The following is a 9647-nucleotide window of genomic DNA, read 5'->3' as shown; positions in this document are numbered from 1 at the left end:
AAACTCATTATAAATTGATAATGGTATTTTATTTTCAGATGGATCCTAAAAGAAGTGAAAATGTGCATGGGGTTGATGAAGTTGAAGATCCAATGGCAAGGGTTCAAAGCAATAAGATTTTGAGGCTGCAAATCTGGTAAAAAGTCCCTTTGCTTCTCATAAAATTACTAGGACACAACTTACTAAGCAAAACAAAAGGCAAGGTTCTAGATTAAAATCAGAAATATAGGATCGTTTCACTAAAATGGAGGATAAGGATGAACCTATGACTCATGTAACTATTGTGGCAAAGACTATGCATGTGACACAAAAAATCATGGCACTAATAACATGTAGAGTCATTTGTAGTAACAGTGTATGAAATATCCCTATAGGGTTGATAAAAGGCAAAAGGCATTGTCTTTTAAGCCTAAAAATGGAGGAGAAGATGGTCTCATTATCAGTAAGTTAAAAACAGTGACATTTAGTATTGAGGAAGCTAAAAAAGAGTTTGCTAAAATGGTTATAATTGATGAATTACTTTTTTAGGATTGTGAACGGGAAAGGATTTAAGAACTATTTTCGAGCTTTGTAACCTAAGTTTACAATTCTATCATGTACCACAGTTTCTAGAGATTGCATGAAATTTTTTCTTGAGGAGAAGATGAAACTACAAAAAGTGATTAAAAATCAATGTATATGTTTTACCACTGATACTTGGTCATGAATCCAAAATTTAAATTATATGTGCTTGACTTTGCATTGGATTGATAGTGAATGGAACTTGAATGAAAAAATTTTAAACTTTTGCCAAGTTCCTAATCATAAAGGAAAAACAATTGGTTTGTTAGAATGGGGCATTAATGAAATTTTTATAATTACTATTGATAATGCAAGTTCTAATGATGGTGCAATTAGATATTTAAAAAGAAAAACTAGGGATTGGAAATGCACCATCTTAGAACATGAATTCATGCATGTAAGATGTTCTGTTCTTGTTGTGAATTTGATAGTAAAGAAGGATTTGAATATTTGCAAGAGTTTATTCTCAAAATTTGAAATGTAGTAAGATATGTGAGATCATCTCCATGTAGGTTTCAAACTTTCAAAATGTGTGTTGAGAAAGAGAAAATAGAAAATAAGAATTATGTATGCCTCGATGTTGATATTAGATGGACTTCTACATATTTGATGTTGAAAGTTGCTAATAATTTTGAAAGATCTTTTGATTAGTTAGGGGATGATGATCCAAGATATGTCTTATACTTTGAAGGTGGTGATGAAAATGAAAATGAGGAGAGTGGAAATGGGAATAAGAGAGGAAAAGGGAGAGGGAATAAGCATGTTGGGCCTCGTAATTATGATGATTAGGACAACGCCAAATGTTTTGTGAAGTTTCTAAAGTTTTTTCTATAATGTAACATTATGGTTCTCGGGATCTCTTTATATCGCATCGAATGCATTTTTTTCATGAACTCATGGCATTACAAGCTAAATTGGTTCATTTGCTTAGAAGTAGAGACAGTCCCTTGAGTTCTATGACATAGCGCATGAAATGAAAGTTTGATAAATATTGGGAGAACCTTGAAAATCTGAATTTCTTGTTATATGTTACCATTATTTTGAATCCTTGTTACAAATTAAAATATATGAAATTTTGTTTTAGTCAAATATATGATAGTTTAAGGGCTAGAGAGTAGAGACAACTCTTAATTATTTATATGACCATTATCATGATCATGAATGTAATTCAAATTCTAATGCTGGACATGAAGCATCAAGTTCAAATAAAACTTCTAATGAAATGGATTTTGATGATAATGAAGAGGATACATGGAGATTCTTAACATCTCAATTTGCAAAACACTTAGAAAAAGAAGAAAGTGTAGAAAGTAAATTTGAAGTTGTAAGATATTTGTTAGATAGTTGTGAAAAACCAAATGATTCAGTTGACATTTTGATTTGGTGGAAAATAAATTCTCAAAAGTATCATATTTTTTCTCAAATAGCAAGGGATGTATTGGCTATGTCAATTTCTATAGTTGCTTATGAATCAATATTTAGCATAAGTGGGCATTTACTTGATCCATTTAGGAGTTCATTGTCTCCAAAATTGGTGGAGGCTCTTATATGTGGCCAAGATTGATTACGGTCCAAACCAATCCCAATTGATGTTCGAGAAGCAATGGATGAAGTGGAAAAATATGAAGAAATCACATTAGATAATATTTGTGATCTTGTAAATAAACCTTATTTTATGATATTATTTATAACTTATATATATTTGTTTTTTTTGTTTTAGAATTCTCATGAACAAAAGAAATTCACATTGTTTAACTATGTCAAGTTAAATAAGTGATGATAAATGATGTTTTGGTAAGACTTAATAATCTTTACACATGTAATTATTTTTTTTACAATTTAAAATTTCATTTTCTGAGTAATGTGACAATCTAAAACAAACTTTTCCTTGTTTGCTTCTTGACAATTGAGTCATTGGTAGCATTTATTCTTCAAACATGAAATTCCAAAGTTTACAAGAAATTTTGGATTAGTGATTAGTGAACAACTTTTGTCATTAAATTTTCATTTAAATTTTGTCATTGGATGGCTAAAATGATGTTTAGTCTATGACTATTTTTTTATACCTTACTTGTTTTCAAGTCCAAAAGTTATTGATGTTCAGTTACAAGTTTAAGCTTTATTAGAAGCCAAGATGGCTTTATTAGTGATGTTCAGTTACATGTTTAAGCTTTATTAGTGATGTTCAATTCAGTTTATGGCTGAAATGATGTTTAATTACAGGTTTAAGCTTTATTAGAAGCTAAGATAGCTTTATTAGTGATGTTTAGTTACATGTTTAAGCTTTATTAGTGATGTTCAATTCAGTTTATGGCTGAAATGTGTTTAGTTACAGGTTTAAGCTTTTTTAGCAACCATTTTGGGAGAGGTTTTGCTAGACTTCTAGTTAAATGTTAATATGCAACTAAGGTTATTATAGCTGAATCATTCAACCCATCACATTCTATTATCCATCCAACGTTCTGAATATCAAATTGGATAGTTGAATCATTTAGATTTTAGATTGCATCACAAGCCCATTGGTCTTTTGAGTATCTATGAATGCCAAATGGCAAATGCATCCTTAATCATGGTGTGTAATGGGCAAAAAATCAAACTTTAATTGAGACTTCTAGTTCTTGAATGCATGGTGTGTTTGGGTCAGTTTTTCTTAATGGTAGGTCGGTTTAGGTTTGATGCTTTAGTAACCTGACCAGGTCAAGTCGGTTGAACAAAATGTGTTAAACCGACCTACTGACCCATGAACACCCCTACCAATAACCAAGAGAAATAGTTGTAACTTTATTTTGTTTTCATTTTTTATTGTGTTTTAAAAGAAAAATAATTAATGCTACAATTTTGCAACATCAAATGTACTGATCTAGTTGAGATAAAAGTGCCTAGTAATCATTGGATTAATCATATGATGTTTAAAAACTACCATCTTTGTTTTTACTCAAAGTCTATCTATCACAGTTATCATAGAAATTGTGGAGACTCTTGAAAACTAGAATATTAATTTTTGTAAAACAAAAAAAAAAAACTATAGTAAAAATTTAGGTCTCTCACGCACACACCCACACCCACACCCCTACTCATTAACTCGATCAAATGAAGTTCATAAGATTTGATTTCCTTAGTCACCATTATTTATATAATTTTCCATTTTGGTATTGGTGTTAGATGAAATAGATTATCAAGACAAGAAAAATACATAGTCTATCTTCTTCTCCTCACTTTTCCAAACAAAAAGCTTGTTTTATTAAGTTTTTTTACCAATGTACTTCCGGATTTATTTCTCTCAAATTTCAATTTGAATATAATAAACAAATAATAGATGGCTATATGCTTCTTCACTAAAGCTATGTTTGGTTTAAAAGAAACTAAAAGAGAAAAAAAAATTGAGGGAAAGTTCTTAACAAATTTTGTAAAATTCCTTAAGAACTTTCCCTCAACTTTGGTTTCCTTCTTGTTTTCTATCAAACCAAACAAACCTAAATTTCTAATTCCATTGGTTTTCACATTTTTTATACCTGTTTTTCTCATTGAATTATTAATTAAATGCTTAAGTTAATTCAATCACAATCATTTTCTTAATGCAAACAATTTCTTAGATATGTTATATAATAGGTCTTAATTTTTTACCAATCAAAGTTTTGAAGCTCAAGCTGAAAATCCTTATTCTTATTCAATAATATATGGTTTCCTCAAATTCTCTTTAGCTTTGTGTCAGAATCATCAATGCTTTCTAAATGACATTGAAGGGTGCTTGGTCATTTTTTTCTCATTCCAATGAAGAAAATTTGTTATCTATGACAAAAGAAAATTTATTATCAAAGGATAAGGAACTCAAATTAGCTTTATACCCAATCATTTGGGGTTAATTGCATGAACCTTGTCTTGCCATTGTACTTTATCAAGAGTCATGATAGCGATTAATTAAATAAGATGAACATTCTCACTACATTTATTTTGAAAAGTTAAAGAAATTTAAGAGGGATTTTCTTTTTTTTTTTGTAATATGCAAAATTTGGACACTCCAACCCCCTTCCCCTCAAAAAAAAAAAAAAAAAAAAAAAAACAAATGAGCAAAGGTAGAGGAAAAACTGATTTTGAAAAGGACATCATACATGTAGCCAATTAGACTACATCCTTTTATGCATCTTGAATTGGTAACTCTTCTTCCCACATGTCAACATAGAGTAGTTTTACAACTCAAGAACTCCTTTTGAAATGGAAAATAGAAACAAAAAATCCATCCACTATAGATATAGAGGCAAGAAAAAGGAGAAACAAAAATCACCATGTTAGCAAATGAGAACAAGGGTTGAGACTTGAGAGATAGAAAACATAGAGTTGCATCTCGCATGTCACCAACACCATGCCTAGAAATAAAATATAGAAAAGTACAATGGATATTATGAGTCTATGAGGCCATATCTATTATAGAGGGCTTCATTTCTCCCTTTGGGCCTCCCTTTACTCAACATAAAAATCTAGCTAGTGGTAGTTGATTTAATTGATCTATAAACATAGATGGGATGAGGGAAAGGCGAATGATCTTTTGGCTGAACCTTTTGTTCAATATAGTCTTAAACACCACATTTTCATGCTGCTTTCTTGGGATGGGTCTATATAGATCTCAAATGGCAAAGATTTTGCAACTAAAACTTAAAGATGCACATAGATTCATATGGTTGCTAAGAATATTCCCCTATCACCTAGCTAGATCACATTCTATATTTAATAAAATCTGGAGACTTAAAACCCCTTCTCATTTCCAAATGTTTTCATTTGGAAGCTATTAGAGCCCTTTGAACTACTTAAAGATGACTCATAAACAAGGGAGTAAGGTCCAAACTCTTGTTTTTTCCATGGTTAAGAACCTGAAACAATTGATCATTCATTCTTATACTACCCTTTTCAAAAGTGATGTTTGGGTCTGCTTTGGGTATGTAGGTTCCTTACATTAATTCATTGTCTTTATTATTGTATTTAAGCAATTTTACACTCATGTATTATTTTGAACTTAAGCACATGGTTAATGGGCTTTTTACTCTTATATAGCATATTACAACTAGAGAACTAATAACAATGTTACTTTTAGAGATATGAAGTCTAATATACTAGTGCAGGTTTTCAAAATGCTTAATTAGTTTTCAAATAAAATTATGTGTCAAATGTGATAGTTTGGTATTTAAGTCTAAATGAATGTTTATGGCCTTTCCCAATTGTTATATGAAGTTTGAAAAATTCATGTTGTGCATGGATATTGGTACTTTTTTTGGATATTTAGCTAAGCTAATGAGTCTTGTTTCTTTATAGCTTGTCATATAGTAGTGAAGGTTATGATGGGGCCCTAGAAGTTGGTGGGAGACCTTGGTAATGCTTGTCATATAGCTAAGCTAATGAGTCTTGTTCCAAGCAAGCAATTATCCTTGTGGGAGACCTTGGTAATGCCAAAGGTCAGGTTACCTTGGAATCAAATACACAATGATGGAAGCTCTTAGGGTCAATATGAACTTCTAGAATGGAAATTGCATAGCTATTTAGGTGATATTTTGGACTCCATTTTATCTTTTGAATATGTACATGGATTTTCTTACTTTACTGCAACTCACTATTAGCAAGAGAGTTGTCTTTTTCTTGGGTGAAATTTTCTTGGTTTGTTTTAGTGACTCATGTAGGACCAATATTTCAATTACAGTCCTTTGAGAATGTTGAATGGTCATCCTTTGATAAAAAAATTATGGTTGTTGATGAGCGTAATGGCTTCTTAAATGAATATGGAATAAAATAAAGAGAGATGATACCTAAAATTACCCACAAGGTACCTAGAATCATTCTAAGGTGTTGAAGTCACCCACCATAATTAGCATAAGTTCAACAAAACTCAATAAACTTCAATGATTTTTGTGTAAGACATCCATATATATTTATATACTCTAGACTCATAAGAATCTTAGGACTTGAACGGTTAGATTTATAAAAATCCTTGTATGACTCAAAAACAAAAGAGTACTATCCTATCTAAATTCAAAGAAGACTTAGGCTGCATTTGTGAATGCTTATCCAATGGACATTTTATGCTTTTCACATTGGAGAAGCCAAAATCCAGCCAAAAAATATTTGATGAAAAAGTTAAATTGGGCTTTACAAAAAGTCTGTTTGAAAAAAATAAAAATAAAAATCCATCTTTTAACACTTGCAAGAAGCTATCTTGAACAAAAGGCTGATGACTAGTCAAACGCTAAAAGTGCATTTTTTTCAAAAGTTTATTTAGGTTGAAAAGCACATGGCTTTAATAACTCTTGAACTAGTTATTCAATTCAATGACTCTAAAACTTTAAATAAAAACAAAATAGAAGTAAAAAAAATCAGACCATATCATTAGAGCCCCATATAAAAAAATCATAAAATGACAAAAATGCCCTACTACACAAAAACATAGGAATACATAAAATATCAGAAAAATTCCAATTTCAACTCTTTAGACCATGCATCAAATTCTTAAAATGTGTTTGTTTCTAATTCAATTCTTTCCAATTTCTCCACTCATCCATCTCAACATTCACATTTCTATTACAATCGTTTTGTTTGTACATGTTATTTATTGATTATCCAACACTCTACTCCATATAATATCAATGGCCTTATAACTGTTTTATCAAAATTTTCTTTTTGCTTCAATGGTATTCTTCTATCAATAAGAATTTAAATGCACCCCGCATTTTGTCTTTTTGTCTCTAATTCAATCCTTCTTAATTTCTCCACTCGTCCATTTCAACATTTGCATTTCTATTACAATTGTTTTTTTGTACATGTTATTTATTGGTTATCCAACACTCTACTCCATATAATATCAATGGCCTTATAACTGTTTTATCAAAAAATTCTTTTAGCTTGAATGATATTCTTCTATCAAACAAGTCTTTAAGTGCATCTTGCATTTTGTCCTTTTGGCTCTAATTTATGGACATCCACTTCCTTAATCTCTCATCTATTACAAATCATTGAACCAATGTGATGAAAGAGATTGCATTGTGACATCTCTTGGTTTCGAATCTTAGTTGTACTTGGTAATGACCCAGTTGTTCGGATAGTCACTTGTGTCTCTCTAAAAGAGGGACATGGGATTAAACTCACATAATTGTAAAATCTCCATGGTAAAGTTAGTGGACCTCACACACATCCTGCCATGAGCCCCCCTCCCCATGCATAATGTATGTTATATAATACCATAATTGTACTCAAATTGCCACTCCTATTATTAAACTTACATTGCATCTATTCTATTTGAGTCTTGTTTTTTAATATTTTTAATATTTGATAGTGATATTTTTTATAGCATTTAATTAGACAGTTTTTTTATATCAACATATTAGGTTGTGGTTTATAGGTTCATATCAGATTTGAGAATTAGATAATTTTAGGGAGAATGACGGTTCAGCCCCCAGGGTCAGAATTTTTAGGCCCAAAGTACTGTTGGGGTAGGTGGTAGCTCGGAATTGATGCCAATTCACGAGCGGGCATTGGTGCATAGAGTGTGGGTATTTGACACTTTGAATGTTTATAGATCTGCAATGGAATTCAAAAATCTGCATTGGGCCTGTCCATACTTTTCCGATAATTTTATTAAGGGTGGATATATTTTACTTTGTTGTGTGGTCATTTTACAAGTGTTGTTGTTGATAGACTTATCCTTAGGGGGTTAGTGATATTCAACAAAGGATCAAAACCCACTATTTAATGGGTCTTACCTAATGAGTTTCTCGTGCCAAATTTCAGCATTATGAAATAAATGCATAAGACTGTGTTTGGTGTAGTGCAATTTTATTTGCACTAGAACAAATGCATGGGATTGCAAATGAAAAAAAATGCAAATTCTCATTTAATTTTGTTTTGGGTTTTACTTTATTCCGCTTCATGTCTTAATTTACTTCATTTGCAATGCAATCAAACAAAATAAGCTAAAATTTGAAACAAAAATAGTTCAGAATTTACACTCAAATCATTTGTGCTGCCATAGTTTCGTATCAGTGCAAATTTATTTGCATTGCAACCAAACACAGCCTAATGATTAATTATCAATCTAGTTTTGCTTAAAGTTGTGGGCGCGTTAGCACAACGGCTTGAACGCGAAAGCATGCGAAGAAAGCCAGAGCAGCAAGATTCAAAACGGAGAGTCCCTTAGAACTAGCATTTACAAAACCAGAAAGATCTGAATTAGAAACCCAGTTCTCTCTCTCTCTCTCTCTCTCTCACACACACACACACACACACACATACACATACACATACATACACACATACACATTGTGATTCATATACACTCTCAAAAGGAGCCCAATTCTCCTGAAAACAAAAACTTTGAGAGCATGGAAGCCAGCCACACATTGAAAATATCTCCTGTACATGTATCTTAAATTCATTGGGAGGTGTTCTTGACTGGATGCCCACATGCTTGCATAGTGTTCATAGAGTTTTTGCTTCTAGGAGATTCCATTACTCTCAAAAGATGGTTATTGTGTACTAATCATGAAGTCTTTGTAGAGCTTTTTGTTTTTGTCTGTTTTCTCCTCCCCCTAATGGGGTGGGAGAAAACTTCTTTATTTGAGTTGATTTTCAAACCAATTCCTTTCATTGAAAATGTTCTTTATCCTTCCTCTTTTGTCCACATTGTAAGTTTGTAACTACAAACTAAAAGCCCAATTTCCTAAGAACCCTTGATCTGTACATTCTCTTTCTCTCTCTCTCTTGGTTGTTGGTGTTAGATGAAATAAATTATGAAAATAACCAAAGTTCTTGATAGTCTATCTCCCTCACCTTACATTGTCAAGGAAACAACTGTTAAGTTTAGAGTTGTTTTTTGTGTTTTTACCAATGTATTCTCTGACTTGTTTGTTTGAACTTCCAATTTGAAAATAATAAACAAATAGTATATTGTTGTTTGAGTCTCCACTACATTTTTATAACTATATTGTTCACAACAAAAAATGAATCAGTCGTTTGTGCTATTACAGCTCTGTCATTTTAACTCAAGCTACAACGTTTATTCAGTTTGGTAATCTTCTAAGGATTACTGGTTTATCTATGACATTTTTTGT

Source organism: Nelumbo nucifera, chromosome 1 (assembly GCF_055504915.1).
Source record: "Nelumbo nucifera cultivar China Antique chromosome 1, China Antique-T2T, whole genome shotgun sequence".
In the NCBI taxonomy this organism is placed as follows: domain Eukaryota; kingdom Viridiplantae; phylum Streptophyta; class Magnoliopsida; order Proteales; family Nelumbonaceae; genus Nelumbo; species Nelumbo nucifera.
This window is presented reverse-complemented; position numbering follows the sequence as displayed.